This window comes from Oryzias latipes, chromosome 16 (genome assembly GCF_053564925.1).
Source record: "Oryzias latipes strain Hd-rR chromosome 16, Olatipes_Hd-rR_3.1".
Classification (NCBI taxonomy): domain Eukaryota; kingdom Metazoa; phylum Chordata; class Actinopteri; order Beloniformes; family Adrianichthyidae; genus Oryzias; species Oryzias latipes.
Genome location: NC_136252.1, coordinates 29708262 through 29732743, shown reverse-complemented (window position 1 = coordinate 29732743; position 24482 = coordinate 29708262). Strand labels below are relative to the sequence as shown.

The window sequence follows — 24482 nt, the reverse complement described above, 5'->3', positions numbered from 1 at the left end:
CCTAAGGCTCGCGAGCCATATATGGCTCTTTTGATGGTCACATGTGGCTCGCAGACAAATCTTTAATTCAAATTTTTTTTCTTCATTAGACCAGTCCTTCTCGTGCGCGATGCGATGGCAGAGGCGCGCAGTAGTAGCGGTGCTTAGAGAGACAAATCTGCGCCAGCACTAGTATAAGTTTAAAATTGTCTATTAATTCACAGAGTTTGTACCACCCGGAAACCTGTGAATTGCCGTGCCTAAAACTGCGCGCTCCCGTCTCTGAGAAAGAGCGCGCAGTTGCGGGGACGGGATGTGTGAGGGAGAAAGCAGAGGGTGGGGCTGAGGTGTTGTGGGGACAGGCAGCAGGTGAATCGCGCAGGGATTGTAAATACGTAAAACCCGCTATCCGTCACTCACTGCAGCGTGTGAGTGTGTGTTTGGCTCCCCGTCTGCATGTGATCAGTCCGTTACATCTAAAGAACATTCAGACCTACGATCACGTTTAAAGTCTCAACGCCTGCATGAAGCAGAAACTCACCACGTAAACCAGACTAGACCATCAGCAAAACTACCACGAGAAATACTCATCATTTATTAGAAACAGCATAACAATGTTATTAAAAAGAATCCACAGACTTATTGTACTTTAAAAAGGTTGAAATTACATCAAATGCACACATTCACTTGTATTTTAGTTTTAAACATATTGTCGCGGACTGAGTTGGGTGGCTGTTGGGCCGCGTTAAAAGTTCTGGAGTTCATTGACCGCATCAAGCAGAGAGCTGATTGGCTCTCAGTTCTGTCGCTCAGCCTGTTGTTGGGTAGTTTGGACCAATGGGGTTCAGCTATGGGCCGAATAAGGGAAATGGGAGGGCTGCAGCGGGAGCAGGGGAATATAAAGTTGGGAGACGCGCTCTCGTCTCGTCTCGGCGGGAGAGACTCAGGAGTTGCTGAATTAATTGTTCGGCGTTTGTCGCGGTCTGCAGTAACCCGAATAAAGAACCTTAAAAGAGGTTAAGTCTCCGTGCCTCAGTGTGGGAAAGGGACACTACATTATTGTATGGCTCTTTCGAAATTACATTTCAAAATATGTGGCGTTTATGGCTCTCTTGGCCAAAAAGGTTCCCGACCCCTGCTCTAAACTCTTTCTTTCTTGCCTTCTCACCTCCAACTTTCCCTGGATTTTATCTCAACTGTACAAATTCTTTTAAATCTATTATAAAGACCTCTTTCTTTTTCTGTAATCTGCTGCCTTCACACCATTAATTTTCTCCCTCAGCTTTTATGCCCTTCTTGTAAAGTACGACCAAAGGTTAAGGTCTCATTTGATTATTTGAAGGTTTTAAGAATGTCCTCTGCTGGGGCGTGGCATCATTTTACGGTTGTGCATCCGTGGTGATGCAATGGGACCCTCTGCTCAAAGCTCATTAAAACAGCCAAAAACTAATGTGGAAGGACCTTGTGGGGCTGAAGGGAGGAAGGTGTAATAAGGAGAAGGCTTGATAATCACTGTTCTTCTACTGTTGTACAATGAAAATAATTAGTTGAAGGTTTAAGGGAGAGGAGGACAGGATTTTAGACATTTATAACTTACGGTACGACCGAAAGGCTGCAGAACTGAGACTTGCTTGTTAATGTTTTTATTCATTATAAAAAAAACTGAAGTTCAGTCACACGTACAAGTTTGATTCACAACAGGACTCCTTTTTTTGGGTAGTCTTCTTCATTTGGCTAATATGTAAGTTTACCTAAACTCTGGTGCAGAAAGGAGAGGAAATGACCTAAGCTGGTTGAAGGGGAAAAAACAGCCCGCAGTAGAAAAATACTAACTCATGGAAAAAAGAAAAATGTTTAGGTTTTAGGGCATAAATGATATGTAGATCAGAGCGAGATGCCCTTCTTACTACAAATAAAGACTAAGCTTGTTTTCTTCTTCGTGTGTTTTTCATGCTCTATTGGCTAAATCTTGGTTGATGTTCTCTGAATTACTATAACACTTTGACCATTTATGCAATTAATGTAATTCTGACGAACTCTGAAGCTAAGAAAAGGAGCTTTGTGTCAAGATGCTACACTTTACTACTATAAAGCTGCTTTTCTCAGCATCAAAGTTAACGTCAATTACGTAAACACTTTACTAATGGGAAGTGTTGCTTTTTCTGTGCTAGCTAGTTTGTCCTTTTTAACTTTTTATACTTTGAAAAATGGTTTCCATATATGTGGTGTTGAAGTAAAATCTTGAAAACCAGTTAACCAGTAAAAAGCAGAAAAATCTGCGTTTGGTATATTATTTCTTTGTTGCAACAATGTTTTTTCTGTCAAAGATGCCTATAACATTAAAACATTTGCTTATACCAAGACATGTAAGAAACATGCATATATGGAATCAGCAATTGAACTAAATCTGTGATTTGCACCCATGACATTTTTCAAAATCTTTTCTGCCCATGCTAAACATCTTCTTCAATGTAGCAGTTGGCTTTTGTTTTAAGCCTCTGGAATTTACAGGGGCTGACACTCAATCATAGCCCCTGCTGCAGTTGGTGTTCACTCCATGGATTGGTATGTTAGATTTGCTCCGCCTGTAAAGTCTTCACTAAAACGATTTCTGGAAAAGATGGAGAGCTCAAGTACCATCTTGAAACTGTGGGCTCGTTCCATGTAAATGGGATGTCAAGGGTAATTTGCAAAGTGGGCTTCCCTAGAAGACTACTTTTATAGAAGATATTTCCCTCACTCTTTGAAACACTCAAAAACCGTTGGGAATCTCCTACAGATTCGTTGACAAGCTCTGCAGGACAATGTGGGGGACTTCTCTTTGTCCAGACAATCTGGAACAGACTGCACGCAGTTAATCTCTGACCTCGTAGGACTGCCAGGAAGGCTACCACGACTGGCCTTTGCAATGAGACCCGTCTGCACTAGTATTGGCAGCAAATGCAGTAGAACCTGAACATGCGGAGGAACGTAATGTTCACCAGTGAGTAAAGAATATGCCAATAAAAGTTGGATTGTTTCAAAGTTTAAAGTCGACACAAAGAACGCTATGCTCAAAGATGGATTGTCAGAGTTGCACATTTCAGTTATTTAGTAGAGATTATCTCCAAAATATGAATGCTAGCATTAATAAAATTCCATAGGGGTCTTGAACACAATCCGTTTAGTACATTTTTGTTACTTATCCAACACAACAAGGTTTGTACGGCTGTTATGCCTGTGTGTTGTTCTTCCACAAACTACTTGGCAGAAAATATTTGACAAATTGTTCATGGACTTATTCCACATGCTTAGCTCTCCTGCTCATTGATCCAATGCAGGCTCTTTGAAAATATGGCACCATGTAAAAGGTAAAAGAAAGATGGTTTTCAGCTCTACAAAGGTTTTTTTTATGCCAAGAAGTATTTTTAACAGGGAAAGATAATGTTAAAAAGCATTTTGATGCTGACATTACTTCATTAAGTCATCAAATACTTGACTTGCCTCCTTTAAAAGGCATAACTTTACTAGTCTGTCTCTTAGATGCATATCTGACACATCAAGGTTTACTGGAAAAGAGGGATGATTGTCCTCTCTCCAACCCTCCCACAGTTTGTAGAAGCAGGAAAAATAAACTGTCTGGTTTCTTTTCTATTGAAACTAATCCCGATTTAGGATTTAAAAGAAAACTGATTCATTGAATTAATTTTAGGCACAAAATATATCAAGAAAACATTATTGGTACATGTAGAACCCATTAAAAGCTTTTAGAAGACGCTAAATTTGTCCTCAAAGTGTTGATATCCTGGCGGCTCTTAAAAGTGCAGCTGAAATCCATTTCTCTGCCTTAACGTTGAAACCCAGCTCCCTGCATCAGCAGAGCGTCTTCCACAGTCAAAAACACAGCCGGGCTTTCGGTCGATAAAGTGTTCTTATTTTCTGGCGGGCCTTGTCAGGGCAGGCATTAGATAACGTTTTATTTGATGGTGTTCAATGGCTGACTCGTCCTCACCTCTCGCCCAAGCCTCTCCTGCTCTCCAGCCCACACGCGCTCCCATGTAAAACCAAATGCACACAGACATCCACCCACTGACTCACACACACACAATCAGAAACACACACTCTCTCCATCCTTCCTCTGGAGGATTCTAGCAGTTGTTTATGTTATTGAACTGGTTATCACATTACAGCTGGAACATCACCAGGCTCAAAGAGAGAGTCCTCCTGCTCTCCCAAGAAAGAAAAGAGAAGCAGTGAGTGCGAAAGAAAAGCAAATGCAGCAGGGAGACTAGATAAGAATATTTAAAAAAAAAACACCTTTGATTTTTTTTCTTTTTCCTTTTTTTTCGGCACAAAAATACATGAAGCTTTAACCAAATCAACAAGTACACTTAATGTTTCTTTGTCTCGTGCTATGTACCCTCTGGACATGTAATGCAGAACCCGCGTTCAGTGCATTTTTGAAAGCGCTTTTAGCATACGCTGTTCACTCTGGACTGTCGCTTTCCGATACTCGCTCAGAGTTGGAAGAGGCTTGGTGCGAAATGTGGAACTGGTGCAAATCCTGTGAATCTTGCTCCAGGCTTTTTCTTTCACACCTCTATACCGATATGTGAAAGACTCGGTGTCAAGTAATTCCAGCTGGGCAAAAACCGCATTTATTCATTTCTCCTTCATGATCAATTTTCAAACGGTTGGGATTCCTTTTTTTTTTTAAAGGACGCTACTCATTTGTCACTACCAAATCTGAGTCTCTTAATTGGTCAAAGTTCAACTGTATAACTTTCAACATGCGTTCAATGGCCACACAATTTGTACATAGAGCCCAGAAACTGACTTAAAAACCGCGATAATTTTGAATGCGGAAGCCCGAAATGTTCACATTGAATAGACTTTTCATTGGAAGTGGTTGCTGAAACCCACTTTTCAAAGCCCCATGTGAACGTAGCATTACATCTTAGTCTTTTGTCCCCGAAAAAACTCATATCCATACTTTAGGTACACATAACAGATCCACTGTGGTTTTGATATGTTGGGAAAAGCTGGAAAATATTGTAAATGTAAAACATGAAGCGGTTGTCTTATTGTAAGTGAATTATGTGCAGTTTTATAGAGCTGAATTCACACTGTGACAGTAATTGAACAGTTTTCCAATCAAACTACAGACGAGGAGGAAGTCTTTATTTTTACTGTGCTCTGATAAAACATGTGGCAGGGCAGCCGCCAATACTCTAAAGAATTCAACATAAAGGATCTAAATAAGAGTTTAAAAACCAATGCATTCTGTTGTAATGTCTCATTTTGTGTCTCAGCTCAAATAAACTTCCAGTCTTTCTTTTACCAAAAAAAAAAAGTTTTCGGGATGCGATATCAAAGGTTGTAAACTGGTTGTGAATCATTTCTTAACAGGTAGCTAATTACCTAATGCATGTAAGTGAAAAGAAATAAAGGAAAAGGTGAGTCAAACTTTGACCTGGGTGTTTTCCCTGCGCATATTAAAAAAATTAAATAAAATAAAATCAAAATTTGGGAATATGTTGCAAAAACGATCTTAATGAGTCTTAACTCGTAGACACCCTGGTTTGTGTGATAGCTGACAGAAAACAGCAAAGACCCCCACTCCAAGTCCAAGATTTTTGACAGACAAGCTTTCAAATCAGTTGGCCTGTCCTGATACCAGTACATGGTATTTGCATTTTGTGTTCTGTCCAGGTATTCATTAAAAAAACCTCTTTACTAAAATATTAAGAAACGTATGCCATTTTAAATGCCCAGGGAAATAAAATGTCTCTTGATTTTCTTGTCTTTTTTTTTCTGATCAAACCCAAAAAAGTACTTTGCTTTAAAATCCTCTCCTTCTATCCAGCTCTTCTTTTTTTTCTTTCTTTTTTGCACAAAGATACTGCCTGTCCTAAATATCATGCATTTTCATTTTGCTAAGAACTTTTTCTGACAAAAGCATTTGCCAAATGTTTTAGTCGCTCCTGGTATCTCCAGATTTGTGTATGAGGCTCCTTTGATGGAGCCTTTCTTTCTCCATCAAAGGAGTTCTATCACTGTGCTGCTGGAAGGCCTGAGCAGCAGAAAAGTTTCTCTCTTAACAGTTGAGGAAGAATTGTTCAAACTCTGAGATACTAAAAAGACGTCAAGTCCCATTTTGAACAGTTGACTTAGAGACACACTGATGAAAATCATGTTTTTGGTGTGTTTTTTTCTGATGATGGGCATATTTAAAGAAAATTAAGCTTAAAATTGCATTTCTGAGAATTAATTTATTTAAATCTTTGTGAATCAGGCGCAGATGAAAAAGCTCCCTGCTTGCTCTGCTCTGCAACAGGGATGGGAAGGGGTGTGGGATGGCTCAGTGCCAGCAGTCCTGCCTACAACTCAGGGGGTTTTCTAACAAACTACTGCCACTCTGCAGAAACTATGTCCTAAAAATTACATTTTTTTTGGCTAAAAACAGCATAATTAAAAGACCACTGGGAATGCTTTTAAAATAGGTCAAAAGATGATCGGAGTGAGACTGTAAATATGAGCTCTGGATTAGAAGATCCACGTTTTGGAACTGTTGTTACATTCGTGGAATTTGAAGTGAATACTAGGTTGGTGATTATGGATTCAAATGTATAGTTTTTCTGCTCACTTCAGTGACGGGCAAAGGGCTTTACTCTTTTTACCCTTTGTTGTGGCTCAAAAATAATAAAGACAGTATTTATTTATTTATTTTTTTGCATCATTTTAATTTATACTTTTTATTAGGTGAACTTTTTTTCATTTTTAAAAATAATACTGGTGCTATAAAATAATATCGAACAATATTACATATTATGCATTCATAAAGTCATAAGAGAGAATATCAAAGGCACTGACCATGCCGTCACTGCCCTTATGTCAACACCACACAAACCCAGTCAATTGCTTTCTATGCCCAGCAGTGAAGTCACTGGGTTCAGGAACTCACAGGGGTTGTTTTGCCCACTTTTCTTTTCACTAGCAATTCGAATAATTGCAAAATCAGGATAGAAACACAAACAAAGCAGGACATAAAGTCAAACTAATTAAACTGATCTGCCTGTCCAGAGCTCAGACCTTCTAGCTCTTGGTCTGCATGGACCTAAAGAGCAAAGCTATATGCTTTATTTTTGTGGAAGCCTGAACCTCTGCTGTGTTGCCACAATAAAGACGTGCACCAAATCCGCTTCTCAGTCGTGACAATAAGACTCTGAATCATAATTTTTTCATTTAGTTGGAGAAGGTTACAGAGCGTTCAGTCCCTTAGCAACAAGCTACTTTTTCACACTTTCATAGGGCTGGGTTAACTTAATATATGCAATATTCATTTATTGATTTTCTTTAGTTGCAATTTTAGTTTTTTCAGGAATCAAACATATACTAAATGTAAGAATTACATTTTTATCAATGAAAGGTTCACTTTAATATATTGTGAATTAATACTAGGACATTTTTTTTAAATAATTCAGTATTTTTGCAGGACAAGACAGCCACAGCCTGTCTTGTCCTGTAGTATTTGCAGTTCTTTATTCAGTGTCCATAGTTTTAAAGCTAAAAAAAAATTAAGCCAATAAACAGAAGTCGCTGCTAATCGACTTAATTTTTAAGTTAACTGATAGTTAACTTTGTGGTACTTTTAGTCCATTAAACTGATAAATATTTTTTTTACATTTTAAAATAACTGTTAGATTACAAAAAGATTAGTAAAGGGGAAAAATCCTTTTTTTTTTTTTTAAAGAAGACATGCTCTTGTCTGACAGGAAGGATCATAAAATCTTACATTAATATACTGAGAGGGAGACGGTGTTTGTGTGAGTAGGTGGCTGATAGAGTATGGTGGAAGGCATTTCACAGAGGACTATTCCTCAGGAGTCACAACAGGTGTGCATGTGTGTGTGTGTGTGTGTGTGAATTGCTGAGGGGAATTATGAGCTGGGCACTAAAGGGAGGCGGAGAGCCGGAGTGCTTATGAAGAGTCCCCTCTGCCCCACCTGTAGCCTGTCAGCTGTTGTGAGCCTGTTAAACGTCAGCTGTTTCTGAGGAGAAGTGTGTGTCCGTATGTTAGTCAAAGTCAGGGGGCTTGCAGAAGTTATGGGGGGGGGGGCAGGCTGTGCTCCCTTTGCACATCAAATGCCTTGTCGCCTTTGGGGATTTGCGCGTGCACAACACATCGCTTTATGCCAGCATCCAGCACCATGATGTCCTGCTCTTACTTTGGCTATTTCCTGCTCTAAGTAGCCTAGATCTTCATCTGTGTCCTAATAAGCTGCACCCAAAGTGATCAGTAAACCTAAACATTTGTGCAAATTAATCTGTCATTTTTGTTAAATTTCCTGTCTCTTTAGCATATTTTGTGACGAAAAATGTTTACTCTCAGGGTGTATAAATCTTAAAAATTACTTCCAAATAGCTCTTTTCACATTTGACAGAAAGTAATCAACCCATCCGGCTTTCCGTGAACAAGGAGTGGCATTTAGGCATGGCTTAAATTTCAAACTTATTTATATAATAATCAAGTAAAATTGGCACATACAGAGACAGATTTTTGTCTCTGTGTGTGCAATTTAACTGATTACTTTTTTTTTGGGGCAAAGGCAAAGTAAACTCTTAGCTTAATCGCATCTCTGTTTGGTTCTAAAACATCACATAAAGTTTCTAACTTTTAGGGGTGTAACGGTACGCTAAAATCTCAATTCGGTTCGATTAAGAATTTCATAGGGCTCGGTTCGGTACATTTCGGTTGAGTACTGCTGTTTAACATATGTGCCTGATATGAACTGCTATTTTATGAACTATTATTTTTTTGTTATTTATTTTGTGTATTTTGCTGCCTGCCACCTGAATTTCTCCCTTGGGAGAATAATAACGTTTTTATCTATCTATTTTTGGTATTTTTTCGGTACAAAAAAGGCGGAAAAAAATTACTTGCAAAATGCATTTATTGGTTTTACATAGCAATAAATCAAATTCATCTATGTAGATGATCTGCTTAGTAAAATAAGAAAAACTATTAGCTGCCAGGAACCAAAAACTTTGGATACTTAACACTGGCCTGAAAATTTTTTTTTAACTTGCACATTTTTGTTGATTGCCACCAATTGTTATTGTCGGGTGATGCCGGTTGAAATTCGTTAACAGATTAGATGTGTTATTGTGGCATACGCTATGTTTGTCCAACAATGTCAACACACAGCATTGGACTTATCCAACTGTCTTTTCCCTTCATGCTGACAACAAAGCCGAAGTGTCCCCCCCCCACACAGGAGAGCGTAAGGAGATGTAAGGAGATGGGGGGGGTCCTCATCTCTGGCCTTGCGTCTGCATTAGCCATATGTTGACATGCTTACTGTCCATCACCTAATAGCGTCTCGTAGGAAGCTCACGGATAACATTACTTCTGCCTCGGCGCAAAGTTAATACAGTGGCGACCTGGGGGTTAGCCCCGCCTATAGCCACTAAGACTCATGGGAAGTGTGAAATCTTGTGTGTTTAATCCTTTACCTTCACTGAGAGAGCTATGAAGAGAAGCGAGGTTGATGTTGTTGCGCTGTTTGTGTGTGTTCATAATAAATAGGATTTAATGCTGGAAAGGAGATGGCGCAATCTATTTCTCTGTCTACTCTATCTGAGACTGTTAGAGGGTGTGTGGAGTATGGGGCAAGGACAGTCAACACAGCTACTTCATTAGCAGCTCGCCTCTTGTTTCTACGAGTGACAAAGCCGCTGGGTCGTTACAATGCATATGCGGGAAAAATAAGAAAAAACGTACCGAAACGGTACAAAAGTGAACCGAAGCGAGAATGCCGTGCCGAAACGGTTCGATTCTACTACATGTATCGTTACACCCCTACTAACTTTACTTTTCAAACAAGTGTTTACTGTTTCTAATGGGTTCTGAAAACAAGCCAAAGCAAAATTGTTCATAATTTGTGAAATTACAACGCCATCTTTAAATTTGACTTTTTTTTAAGTGGGGATTCTCTGAATCTCTAAAGTAAATCCTAACATCGAAGTATTTCTTTCCAATCTTTCACTTCAGCACTTTTAAAAACCAAGCACTGGTTCTTGTCTGCGACTAAACCGTCACGTTTTTCTGTTTACATTAATTCTTACACGTAAGACATGAATTCTTCATGTCTTAACCAGCATTATTGGCAACCATGAATATTATTATCAATGATTTTAAGACAAAAAGCTTAGGAAAGGAGTCAAATCTACTTTAATTGTTAACAATAATGATCATTTCATAGAGATATTCCTATTCAAAGCCCCTCACTCCAGAAACCTCCATGGTTTTGACATTGATGAGCATCTGATTACAGACGTCTGCTCTTATTTTTCTGGGCGTAAGCTAAATGTCGGGCATCCTTTAAACAGGCGTGGGAGTCACAGGTGTTGAGTGATTTATGGCTTTAATTTACCTGATAGATTAAAATATAATGTGGAAACAAGCGCGGAGCATTAATTAGGAGAGCGCGGCTAGTTGTTATTCTATTTTAACTGACTTGGCCCCGAGAGAGGAAGCTTTTACCACAAAAGTAACACCTTTAAAAAGTTGTACAGTACACAAGAAGCCGCTCCTTTATTATTTTAGTCCGCAGAGATTGCCTTTGCTTATGAAGGCAGCGGTGCGTTATTGATCTTACAATTATCAGACTCTAATTATCAAGTACTGGAATGGGAATTTGATGAAGAGGAGGATGCTGACGGGACATTGATGTTCTGAAAAACAGGAAACCTCATTGAGTTCTTTGGGGGCAAAGGGTGAAGCGGTTGATTGAGGCAGGCAGTTGAAGGGAACAGGTTTATTCTTCTGTTGAGGCTTGTCTTGCTGCTTACGACCTTTAGCCTTCCGCTGTGACAGCTTTAAGGGCTTGGAGGCACAAAATTCTGACAGACTAAGAGACTGAGGACTTAAGTTCAGCGCTGGTCACTGCCTAAATAAAGTTTTGTAAGGTTACAATAAAGGAATCAGTGTGTTTGAATGTGATTATGGTAAATGGCATTTCAGTAGATGTCACCAATGTCTGTAAAAGCAGATCCTGAATTGGCTTTTTAATTCATGCATAACTATAATTGTATGGAAACTTGAATATAAAGCTATTTATTCATTGATTATACAAGAGCTAAAGACTCGAGAAAATTTAGAAATGGATTGTTATATTGTGGAAGAAAAATTATTATTTTCCATCTTCTTTTCCTACGTATCTGTAGTTTCTCAGAGGAGAACAATTAGGACTTTAAAATTTGGCAATCCTTGTAAAAATCTGAGTTGATTATTTTTTTTACATTTAATTAAAAATGTTTGATATGTAGTCCCTAGGAGATTTAAGATGGGGGGAAAAAAGAAAAGAAATAGTCAAAATAATTTTACTAATTAAGTTGAGACAGACATTTATCAGCAGCCAACTCTTAAAAACAAATTGGATTCAGGGATAAAAGCTCCTTTTTTCCTTCAGTTGGGTCTTCAGGAGGTGAACCTCTGTGGAGAGTCAGAGCGAGGCTCATGAAACAACAAAACACATACAGCCTTGTCTCACCCCCTCCCTCCACATGCTTGTTCTTTGAGCCACATTGACCTTAGGAGAAAAATCAATCTCAATTCTCTCAATACTATGGGATCTTCATGGAATTTTGTTAAGTAAGCGATTTAGAATTGTGTCGCCAATAACAGCTTTTGACCCTCATGACCGTCAGGCATTAGATTCTCCGTTGTTAAATGAAACTTCACCAATTTAATGGAATTTCTTTCAGAGAAATTGGCCATTTTTGACCCACTTACTAATTTCTAGACCACATGGGAGGACCTTTGTTCGTCTTAATGGAATTCTTTAGTATGTTGACATAAATGGAAATCAGTGGGCGATAATTGAATGGTAAGTTGGTTAAATTCACTAAAGGCTCTTTGGGGAGGAATTCACCAGATTTCTAAGATGAAATGCTTATAATTTCATGATGGATACTTTGGGGTAATAACGCTTATCTCCATTCTGCCTTTTGAATTGTTCATCTGTTTAGCTTTAATACACAAAAAAAAGAGTTTTCAACAAGATGGGGGAAACAGGAACTCATCGAATAATGTGGGTCACTTACACAAGAAATACAAAACTCTATTGCTTCACCAATAAAAAGGCTTTGTCTTGTTTTTTTTTTAATTTACCTCATCCTCGAGAGGGAGGCAGATTTGCATAATCAGGGTATTCACTGTCAAACCCTTGAAAGCATATCATGTTTATTCACTAACCTATTAGTCATTTGGTACAAAGACAAAGTACCAAATAAGCTTATCTTCAACTAAAGCCTTTGAGTTTTGCTTTAGCATTGTATATCCCTCAGGTAAAATGTCTTTCACCAGAGAAAATAGACAAAAAACATATTTTTATTTGCTTTTTCCACAACCATTCCAAAGGATTTTTTTTCAGCACAGCTACATGGATGGATGTTTATCTCTGCAAGAGCTGTGGATTATTGCTTTTGTGTTTCCTTTCATCATAAATACACGTGGCTGTCGGCAAAGAAGCTGCTTGCTCTCAGTTTGGTTTAAAAAGAAAGAATAGATATCCCTTTTGTGCCTCCCCTGCCTCTTCTCACTGCCGGATCCCCACCACATGGAGCTTGCACCACACAGTCTTGGCCAGCATTGAGGTTGTGGCAGGAAGACCGGAGGTAGCCTTGTAGATCTCCATTTTAGGCTCCAGGCCAAGGTTGTGTGTTTAACATGGTGGGCCCCAGGCAGTCGTGCACGTGAACGACAAATGTGAATGCCAAAGAAGGGGGAGAAAAACCTGACGCCCGGCAGATGGTGAAGGTAGTTTGAGGACTTGTTTTGAAGCTTATTTTGTCCCCAGCAGAGTAAAATTAGAACTTTTTCCAAACTGTTCATTGATGGACTTTGTGCCCCAGACGAATTAGGAGAAGTTACTTCTTTTTCTATTCTGTTGATCTGATTTTTCCATACAAGTTTGTGCTTGGGGATGGAATCCGCCGTTGGAATTTTAGCCTGTTGTTTAACCCATCAAGCTACGGGTACATACGTGCCTGCACCCGAACATTCATGTGCCGAGTTGTGTGGAAACTCAGTGACACAACTGTTTAGCAGACTCCTGGCCTCCCGTTTCCCACACCCTCCAGGCCTCCTCGGAGATTTCAAGGTCGGGAAAGGGCTCCGGCAGGGATTCATTTCTTGGGAAGCAGCATCTCCATCGCAAACAGTCACACAGAACAAGTCTCTCCTTTTACAGTCCGTTCCACAGTCATCCAACGGTGGCCCACCAGGAAGACTTTTTTTTGTTTTGATTTCCACACTTTTGGACATTTTATCAGAACAGAAGTGTCAGCAGCAGGACTGCATTGGAGCTGACAGGGTGGTGGCACCATTGTTGAAGTCTGACAGCAGTGGAGTCACTTTAAAACCGAACATCAAAAATTCCGGCGTTGTGGCACGAGACGTTACCGGTGTGGTAAACCCTCCAACAGCTGAGCATGAAAGTGTATGTTGTGAAACCTTTCTGTGTGTGTGTGTGTGTGTGTGTAAAGATTTAAGAGGTAGCTTGTTGGGGGGGGGCTAAGCTTCCAGTGGAACAAAAAGTATGCTGGCAGCTGCCATCCTGTTGGCAGCAGCTTATGATCCAAATGGAAGATGTACACTCACACATGTGCACAGGGGACAGATTGGTGTGCACCAAAGATCTGACAGACAGCAAGGCAGCAAGTGACTCCCTCATCCGCGTGGCACACTTCATTAAACTTCCAGTTTGTGTTCAATCAAGTCTGAAAATCTGAAGTTTGAGGAATCATTTCAAGGAGTTGCATAACTTCGAAATGGAAGAACTTCAAATATTTTAATAAAAACTCAGAACTGTGGGAACTTCATTAAACAAACAATTTATAGACGAAATAATAAAATAGCTTAAGCAATTATTTGTAGCTTTTAAGATCGCATGGCTTGAAGTAAATGGCCTGAAAAGTCTTATGAAGAATCAGTCAGTAGGCTCCTCATTGCCAACATGGACACTGATGAATTGGTGGCAGTTGCTGAAGACATATTAGGGCAAAGGGTGACCTAGGAGGGGCTTAGGGGTGAGGAGGGAGAAGATTAAAACACTATGTGACTGTGGGGGGTTTGGGGGGGGGGGGTTGTGACAAGAAGCAGCAACAGCAGGGGGGGGCGCTAAGGGTGACGTGGGGTGTCCGGTGAGAGGGGTAATTTGGGGCGTCCAGAGTGAGGCGTTCCAGCAGCAGTTGTCACCTCAGCGGTGGATGGCAGAGTGGCACATGTGCTGCTCAGAGTTAGACGGGCCGTCTCCTCAGGACTGTATCCCTCTGTGATCGCTGAGACCGGAATATTGTTTTTGGTTTTCCTTCTTATTGCGCCTTCTAACTTTAACGGTAAGATGGTAATGACAGTTCTGTGTTTGCGGGGAACTTGCATAACCTTTGGGACAGAAAGTGGAAAATGTGAAATCGTTGGAAGAATTCAGATTTTATACACTGTTTAAATATCTCAAGTTTTTGTTTAATTTTGGCGAAATGCTGGGAGGACAGTTTTGGAAGTGTTGAAAGTTGTTCATTCTCTAATCAGTCCGGGAAGACGTCAGTGGGGCTCCACTGCTGGCGCCTCTAAGGACTTTACGAGGTAGATAGCGAGGAGTGTGAGGTGACTTTCAGTGTGGCCTGTTGTACATCGTCAGCCACCATGCTGACACCTCTCCCTGCCTCAAATCCACCGAGAGAGGATCAAAAGTGAAGGAGAGCAGTTGTGGTGATATATGGTGAATAGCTTGTGTTGTTATTCAGCTCCCTAACATCACACCTGTTCTTTTTCTTTCTTCATGTCCATCTCCATGTTGAGCAAGAGTTGGGACGCTCATGTTTTCAGCGCTTGTTTATACTGTTTTGTAATTTTCAAGTTTACAGTTTGATCCGTGTTTCTATTTTAGACTTAAGGTTGTCTTTTTTCCTTATTCTAATAAGGTAAAATATTTTCAGTTTTTTTTTTACTTTTGCTTTTTAGGATTGTGTAACCAAACAAAGCTTTCTAGCTTTCTTTTATTCCTGAATTTAAAAAACAAGCTGTATAGTTTCCTGTTGATATTTTTAAACCAGCATGAAACAGACTGGGCAGATTTCGAGTCTCCTAGCAGCTGCTTAACACTTGTTTTGAAGGTTATCTTGACAACAAAGGCACTGCGGCTGAGTCTTTAAAAAAAAAAAAAGAAACTCTCTGAGCTGGGAGATTTTGAACTTCATGGAATATCACTCCAGAAATGAGTCTGAAATATAAATCCGAATATTCAGTTTGTCTTAAAACATGTTTTAAAATGTGTTTATATTGTTTATATTTGTAATGGTTTTTCTTCCCATATTTATCATTCTCTGTTTTATTATTATTATTATTATTATTATTATTATTGTTATTATTATTAGTATTATTGTTATTGTTGAGTGCCCTTTGCATACTGTGCCCACTTTTCATAGTTGTAGTTCAAACATTTCAGGTTTTATTCCAGCCAAAACAAGCACATTTTTTCTCCTCCCACTCACCTGCATTCACAAAAATAAGCCTGATGGCTTTGTAGATAAAGGATTATTATTTTGTGTCAATCGGTCGTCCTGATCTTGCCTGTCTGGATTGTGTAAGAGCCATCCTTTTGCAAGAACATGTTTGACCAGGGATGACAAGCTTTTGTACGGGTGTTCTCACCCTTTTTTTTATGTGTCACATTGACGTAACCAGTGTTTTTGCCTTGAAGTCATTTTCATACGTCACTGAGCTTTTGTCGTTGTGCCACAGCTAGTTTGACATGAGAAAAACTGTTTGGAATTCTGTAAATACCCAGTAAGGCAAAAGTATTTTTGCTGAAAAAAAAAGTTGGTAAGGATCCCACCTGTTAGCCAAATGACAGGTAGCTTGTGAACTTTTGTATGTGAGACGTTTTTCCAGGTGAGTTTGCAACTAAAAAGATGAAACGGTCAACAGTACAATCATTTTACTGATGATTGCTTGTGAATTTTGAAGAAATGTAACAATCTTTAAACTAGAACCTGATGTTTTATGGTGGTTTCAGCTTGCGTAGGCTTTCTTTACATCTCTCTGAGATGGGTGTGCCCTTTAGCATGGTGTTCACCTTTGGCTGGGTTGTAACCTGACAGGTTAAACTGCATATTCCATGCTGGTGAAGCAGTGACAAGTCTTAGTCAGCTAGTGTACCAAAAGTAATCCTTGGCTGCCAAAGTAACACAATTTCTGAGCCTCTGGACAAAAGACCCACTTGTGTCTGTGTGTGTACTTGCATGCACGAGTGGATTATGAGTATTAGCTAGGTACTTTTTATTGTATTCATGCCAAAGGCAATGAATGCAAACAGTAGATCAGTGACAGTTAGGGCACCCTGTGTTAAATGCGTAGGTGTGTTTTTTTTGTTGTTGTTTTTCTCTTTTGTGAGTATGTGCAATTGTTTTTACATATGCGCTGTGTGTGTTTGCTGGCTTAGTAGTATTGATAGCGGCCTGGCAGCGCAGGCGTGATTCATGAGCCAAGAGGCGCAGATCTCGTTACTACCCCTCCTGTCGCATCTCATCCCTTCCCCCACACCACCACCTCTGAAGTGCTGCCCTTGCAGTGCATCAGCCCCCCCAACTCTCCCCCACCTCTCCAAAATCTCACCCATGATTGGTTAGAAGGAGAGGAGCGAAGAGGGAGATCGTATTCCACTGCCAGAGTTGGCAACCTGGACATACGGGCACGATCATGAGCCAGGCCTCAGATGTGAGGCCAGCAGCACCGCTTCCCCCTCCACCGTTTGTCAGAGTGTCCTGCGTTTGCTCCACCTGCTGAAGCTCCGACCACCGAGACGGCCTCAGCATTTTGTTGATACTGCAAAGATGCCTGCTTGGTGACCTGAGGCATGAGTGTGGTGGTAGCTGTGTCCAATGGTTGCTCGGGAACATGAGGCAACAGGCTGTAAATATCACACAGCTGGTGTTGGCAGGACAGCCTCAAGGTTGGGCCGCAGAGCTACCCTCGTCAGGGCAGATGAGGGATTTTCAGTGACCCAAATACACACCGATCTCCCCCCGAATCCGTCAGCCCGGACTGTGGGTCTTTCTGGGTCAGATCGAAGTATTAATTTCTTCCCTGTTTTGAGAATAATTTTCATGACAACACTAGTGAATGCTTCGTCTAAAGTTTGCTTTAGTCGCTCCAAAATATCCGAGATATCTTTTGATCGTTAGAGGTAATTTTTCTCGGTTGGCTTTGCTGTGAGATTGACATCTGCCATGTGGCATAGATTTGGACTTGGACCTGAAACTTGTGATCCATTCAGACTGGGAAAACCGTTTGTTCCGGACCCAGTCCGCTCAATTTGGTCCGGATCGAGGTCTGAACTTTGCGTTTGGTTTTTATTCAAACTGCCGTCAAGTGACCTTTCCTGATTCGAACCAAAGCTAGTAAACAAAACCACATGAATACAAATCTGTTCACTCATTGGTCAAGAATTACAAGGGCGGGGCAAAACAACTAGAGGCAGAAATTATTAAAGGTTGTGTAGGTTATTCAAACTTTATATTTCGCTGACCAATTTTGTATGTCTGTATCAACGTCAGGCTCAACACTTTTTACTCACTTTTTTGGTCCAATGGAGGCATGCTGCAGGGCGGTTACCGACAAGAAGACGTCTAAAAATGAATGCTGAGAAGTGTTTATGGCATATAGATTTTGGGGAAAACAGTAAGAAGCAATGTGGATCATGTTAAAAATTGTTTTGATGAGCCTGCATTCATCTGACCATATTTTAATGAATTGCTGTGTCTTATTGTTGTGGTGTTATGGTCTTATTTTAAGAGAATTCTGTTAAGGAAAAAAGCGTGTAAGACGCATTTTCAACTGTGTTAAAATAAACGTTGTAACAAGGAGTTGGACCTAAATGTCCTCTTTGATAACACGACAATCGTTGCTTTTTGTTGCCACGGCTTAACTGTTGCTACATTCTGAGTGTGTTTAGATCACGTGACCACTGGCTATGGTGGCCGTTTTGGTCCAGTTGTTCTGCTCCGAGAACGGATTGTATTTAGACTGAGGAATCTCAGAGCGAACTGAAGCTCAGACCAATTGGAAAGTAATTGAGACTACCTCAAAAGATGGGTCTGAGATGGCTCTGAACTCTGGTTCACTTTAACTTTGCCGTCCGCAATCTTCTCTCAAACAATATTAAATTCTGCGTATTTAGGAATTACCAAAAGCCAAGCTGATAGATTACCTCCACTTGTTGTTGTTGTTGTTAGCTTCACCCCATATGCCCTGTGATGGTCCAACTTTAAGTGGAAACACTCACCTGAATTCCCTGAACCCTACCGGACCGTACTGTTCCATACCGTTCACTGGAAACGAGGCTTTTGTGACCCTTCCTCCTTCACATTCCGGATATGAAGTACCCACTGGCTCCAAGCAGCTAGAATTCTATATACTTCCTATTAAGATATCAACAGCCATTACTCAGTCATTCAATTTGTCAGAATAACCATACTTCCTCTAATACCGGTTTTTAATGGTCTTCCTAATCCAATTTTCCTTTTTAAATTTTTTGTAGTGAAAGTTAAAGAAGTTGTAGACTTGTTGTAGACAAGTTGTAGACAAGTTGTAGACGAATCAATCAAAGGCTTGAATAATTTTGATTTGACAGCTTTCGTGCAGACCACCATCAAATGGTGAGGGTGTGGACTTCCAACAAGCTCACTCCTGATTTGCAAGAGTAGTTTCTGTAGAAATGTTGACTTGGACTTGGACCAACTTGCTGATGTCGTCTGGTTCCAATAAAGCAGCGTGTGTATTGCAAAATAATGGCGACTGAGTTGACTTAATTTGGTTGGAACTGGAAGTTATCCATTTTCTATAGGTGATGTCACACTCCAGGTCTCATATACAGGCAATGGACTCTATGTCAAGTTCTTGAGTTTTGTGGTTAGGGACTTGTGAACAATGTTCCATTGTTTGTTCCTATGTTTTAGCACCAGGACATCGCTGTTATGTCTAGAAATAAAAGCTCCCTTTCTAATGGTTTTGCTTCAGGAATGCAGAGGCACCAACTGTCTAAAAAGTAATTTAAAACTTGACTTGAACTTGCAAAACAAGACTTGTGAGCATCCCTGGTATGTGGATTATTTCATAACTGCATTGAAGAAAACTCTTATCATACCTCTAATTGAAAGGTTGAAGGATAGGTAAGGCTGTTAGCATTCTGCAGTTCGTTGGAGTTTGTACTTTTTACACCATTTCTTTGTTTCTCCATAAAACAGAGCGACACCTGTGGATTTGATCTCACGTGACTCCCAGTTGTGCAGAGAATGTGATAGGATCATTTGTCATCCTTTGTTTGTTCCATCGTGTCAGACCTTTGTGATTGAGCACGTGAGGGAACAAATATTGGTTAAATATTGATCATTCCTACCTCAAACAGAAGCACAGATCCGTCATTTTCACGGGCAGCCGCGGAGAGCATCATTCCAGCTGCTGCCAGAAGGCCTCCTTTTGAAAACTCAAAGCCCTAAATCATCTCTGCAAGCTGTTAACTAACTTGTGTGTTAATTTTCCAGCAGACGTGTTAAGTTATCCAGACATTTTTCACAAATTTCAAAGAAGCAGCAGATCAAGTCACATAATTGAAGGTATTTTTCTCAGCTTGCTTTGGTGTGAGATTCAACATCTTTAAACGCAGTGGTGTCAGTGGTACGTGGTTCCTTTGGGATTTTCTGAACTTTGTATTTTTAACTCCTGATGTTAACCAGTTATTAGAACGAGGAGCGTATAAAAGCCAGTAATAAAATGAATACATGAAAGGACTTCAGGCAGAAATGGGATCATCACCTCCCTTCAAGCCCTTGCTCTTCTTTGTAAAATTACCATAAGTCAAACTGTGAGACCATAATTAGGTTACTTTCTGTATTATGATGGATGCAGTAAGCTGTTGAGGAGCAGATTGAATGCTATTGTCACAGGGAAAATTGTTTTTGAATGATGATGTATTTTTTGCAATGCTTTTTCCACTTCTTAACTGTTCCCCTCAGCTTTCGCAGCTTTGACTTTTTTTCTTCTGATAACTCCTAACCATGTTTTCCTCAAATTAAAGTTCAGCATCACCATGAGGAGCCACAAAGCTGTAAGACATTTGAGGAAGAGCTCAATTAGCAAGATGCCAAACTTTTAGTTAGACATGCAAACTGGGCTTATAATGAACTGCTTGACTCGCACACATTTCACACATAATTTTATTATTATTGTTAGCATTAATTGATTAAATGTACTGTTGAAGATAAATAGAACATTTTAGCATTTATGCACTACTTTACTTTACTTTACTTTAAGGTGAAGGCTGTAATGGCAGGGTTACCTAAAGTGAAAACACAAGCAGACACACAGAGATATATAAACTAACTAACTTTCTAAAGTGCTTCTTAATTAACGGTGCGATTGTGCATTCAAGTTAAGGATCTGGGTCAAATGTTCAAGACTTTAATGGCTGCATTTCTTTAAATAACAGGTGCTTCAGTATTTTCTTTGACGTGAGGTTTCCTGTGCTCTTGTGGTTGTTGCCAGCTGTCTGGTTGTCCTTTACCTCCGCATTAGAACAGGAGTCACAATATGGCAGTGCTTCTCCAATAGTGGGGCCCATGCGATGCTAGGGGGCGCGCAGTAGTGGCGGTTTTAGGCACAGGCAAAAACGGCAAGTGTCCGGGGCGCAAATTTAATGGGGGGGGGGGGGGGGGGGGGTGACAGCGGCTCAGTCTGCGCCACTGTTGGTTTCCTATTTTCTGTTCTATCATAGAGTTTGTAACAGAAACCTGTGAAGTGCCGTCCCTGCAGCTGCTCCTGTCTCCTGTCACACGCGTGTGTGAGAATGAAAGGGAAGGGATAGTGGGCTCAGGCTGCCAGGTGGAACGCGCACACGGGCAGGATCATCACTTGCCTTTAGATTACTCAGCTCATGCTAATAATGTCATTCTTTATGAACTATTGTAGACATTTTGATGACGTGTCTTTATTTTCCATAAATGTTTTCTTTGTCTACCTGTTGTTTAGTTGGTATCAGTATTTAACAGAAAGACAGCAGGGAATGCAGTAAAACAGCTACACTTGATGAGATCATAAAAAAACAATCCATCATTTAGAAAAAAAATCAGCACAAAGTTTTTACCTATATCTACAGACTAAAAATGTTAAATGTATTGGTGCTGCTGTGTTAATGTTTCAGATCAATTTACATTTAATATTAATTATTGATTGAATTATTTTTCTCAGCATCAAATGGTTCAGTTGGTCAAAATGTTTCTAGTTTAAATAAGGACTGACAGATTGTTTTATTTCAGGCACTTTAAGCTTCTTTTCTGTTTTAGACTAGAACAGGGTTTCTGTGTGGCAAAATAAAGTTAATGTTTGTTGGAAGTGGATTTATGTTGCTGTTTTCTTTTGTTAATGTTAGAAAACACAATTTTAGGTATACTTACCCAATTTTAATAGATACTAACTTAATATATTGTCACTGCGCGAGTGTGTGTGTGTGTGGGGTTAGAGGTAGGGGGTTAGGGAGGGCGCGAAACATTTTCTTTTTCCTAGGGGGGCCCTGGCAAGACATAATTGAGAAGCACTGCTCTATGGAAATGGTACAAATTTGAGTCGCTGTCTTTTATCTATTTGCACATAAATGAACAAAAATATGTCATTTAATGTCAGTGAATTTTCTGATAATATTCAGAGAATTACCATAATGTTCGTGATGGTGTTCGTGATGGTGTTTAAAAATGACCATAACGACCTGCAGAAATATTGATCAATAGTAAAATAAAACTTATGCTTGACATGGGAAAATGCTTTTTCTGAAAGTTAAACATATCGCCCATGACTTGGAATATATATGTAAAAATAAAAAGATGAAATGTTTGTCCAATTGGAGCCATTTTTGTGAAATGAACTCCTTTTTCACCCACTTTTCTATTATTATTTACACTTTCACTTAATATTTTAATTTAAACCTGTTCCATAAGCACACAAAACTAAAATAAACTCATGCAAATATGACAGAATGCATGTTGTCTAAATTTACTAAACTTCCATGACTAACAGTTTCTTTATTCCAGCTGTGAAGAGGCAGATTTGTCTGGGTTTGAGTAATCACAGTTTAGGCACCATGCAGTGGGTGTCAGCAGTGGATCTGGCTGTGGTTAGATTTGACAGATGTTGGTGTTCAGTGCTGACTCGGGGAAAAGTGACGGATTTCTTTGTCAGCTGTCTTCTGGCATGGCTCCACCGGCCCAAACCCATCTTCTGTGCTGCACTGCGTCCCCTCCACAACTTCTACCTCCTGCTGGCTGACTGTCATTCACAAACGACTTCCAGACATGTATACACGCACAGTATAGAGTACAGACAGCATGCATGCCCATTTATTAATGTTTGATGTATTTGTTATTTAAGCTCTTACATTTTGGCTTGCTTTAATTGCCACTCATTACGGCCTCGGCCAGTGCCCTGTTAGCTGTGTGTCAGCGCTCACATAGGGTTCATCATCTGTTCATTAGATCCCGTCCCCCCACAATAAAAGCCAACTGCTCTATGACGCAGAGCGCGTCTAGGCCAAACACCCTGTTCTCCTGCTGGATTTCGTGGCGTGGAAGTGTTTGGTGGTTTTTTTTTGTGTGTGTATGTCATGACTCAGTCACAGGGCTGTGCCCCTTCCCTGCGGGCGGTGATGCATTCAGCCTGCAGCAGAAACATTGGTGGCAACTTCTCAGTAATATTAAGGGCAGCTTCAGCCCGGAGGACGGCGAGGCAGGTTGTCAGAGGGAAGGTAACTAGTTCACAAACTACAACTGGCAGGGAAAATCTGGCTGACATGCCCTTTAGCGAGTCACGTTTACCGCGTTCACCCTCGGAACAAATTTCTCTCAAAACTATGCTTTTTTTAAATTTATATTTATGTATAGAAAGTATTTTTCTAATGAGAATCCAGATGTTATTTAGCACAACTTTGGTGAGAATTGTTTAGAGAAAAGAAATGTTTTGAAGGCTTTTTCTTAGGGTACAGGGAGTCTCACTAATAAAGCAATTATTCTAGACTTATAAAACACACTGCATGAAGAAGCTGCACAGCTTCCATCATTCCCTCAAAAGTTGCACTCCAGGAACATTTCCTTGGTGGAATCAAATGTGTAGGTGTTCCCCAGCTTCGTAATTTAGTTTGGCTGTGGATTTCTAATCATTGGTGTCTATCCTTTCATTGTCCAGAGTCTCTGTATCGCTCCCTCCTGTTCATCAAGGCAGCAGACACACTCCAGGCCCTTTGCTTCTCATGTGAGAGCAGAGATTCTGCCTGACATCAGACATGGGAAGCAAGCCGCGGCAGCATGAAGGGTAAAAGGTCGAGACTTGACCACCCCGGGCAGATAAAGCAGCCTTTTCATGTGTGATCGGCTCACAGCCGAAAGACAAATCCCTCCGTTCACTGCCTTTGAACTTCACCGCAACTGGAGCGAATCTCTCACAAACTATGTGGCTAACAAGGTCTGTGAAAATGTAGGGAGACACACACACCTTGTTATTATAATTTTTTTGTGTTAAACTATCACCTCCTTTATTCTCTGTCATTTAAAGTTAAAGGAAAGCGGTGAATGCGCAGCATGGTAGAAATGTCTGCTCGCTCCGGAGGGACACTAATGAGGGCATCCAGACACAATTCACTCTCCTCCTTTGTTGAAAAGTTCCCGGTAAATCTGTGTGAGTCAATAGCAGCTAGATCAACAGAAGCAGAGGAGTTAAAGGTGGCTTTTTTGGACAATTGTTTTGCTGAAGGGGTTGGAAAAGCTTATTTGTGACAAATGCGGCACATTCGGCTCCTGCAGCTCACGCTGGATGCTCCCCGCAAGAACCAGGCTTAGGCAGCCTCCAGTTCTCCATCAAGTCTTTTTACCAAGCAATTATGACTCTCATAACAGCCCTTTTCCTTCACCCCCCCTGCCTCCATTCTTCTCCCTCGGTGCATAATTCATAAGCAACTTAACTCCAAAGGAAAACCAATTGCATTCTCTCTAAATGAGCATTCGCTGCTTCGCTCGCAGCAGCACAAAAGGAATGTCAGTCTCATGACAGACAGATTCCAGCTCTTTGTTTCGTAAGAATGGATGCAAATGAAAGGCCTTCTTCTGCTGCTGCTCCCCCAGGTAGGAGGAATGCAAACAACCCTCAGAAGCCGGTGTTGTGTCTGTACTCAAGGCTTTCCAGATGCTTCAGCTCTGTTGTGCCGCCACTTGGCCACGGCTGTTTGTGTGTGTGTGTGTGGTGTGTAAGCACTGTCTGGATGTATATATAGAGTACTATTTTTAAAGCAAATCCACAAATAGTAGTAAGAGGGCCTAAATCCGTCCCTGCCTCTGTTGCAGCGCCATTTTTTCTCATTCATATTTTTTTGTGACTTTGCAGAAGATCTCAGGCTCTTGTGATTCCTTGGGAAATGTAGATC

At 40.4% G+C, this 24482-nt stretch overlaps 1 protein-coding gene across 37 annotated transcripts in view; it reads left to right on the top strand.

Annotated features, from left to right (window-relative positions):
- Positions 1–24482, top strand: part of mef2d (myocyte enhancer factor 2d) — a 107331-nt gene that overhangs the window by 17360 nt on the left and 65489 nt on the right. For 12 of the 37 annotated variants that reach the window (XM_078933009.1, XM_011485724.4, XM_078932997.1 and 9 more), the window contains exon 1: positions 14097–14361. The exons of the other annotated variants lie outside the window; for them this stretch is intronic. The gene's annotated coding sequence lies outside the window, so the exon portion shown is untranslated. Of the gene's footprint in view, positions 1–14096; positions 14362–24482 lie in introns of those variants that run through there. 37 annotated transcript variants of the gene reach the window in all.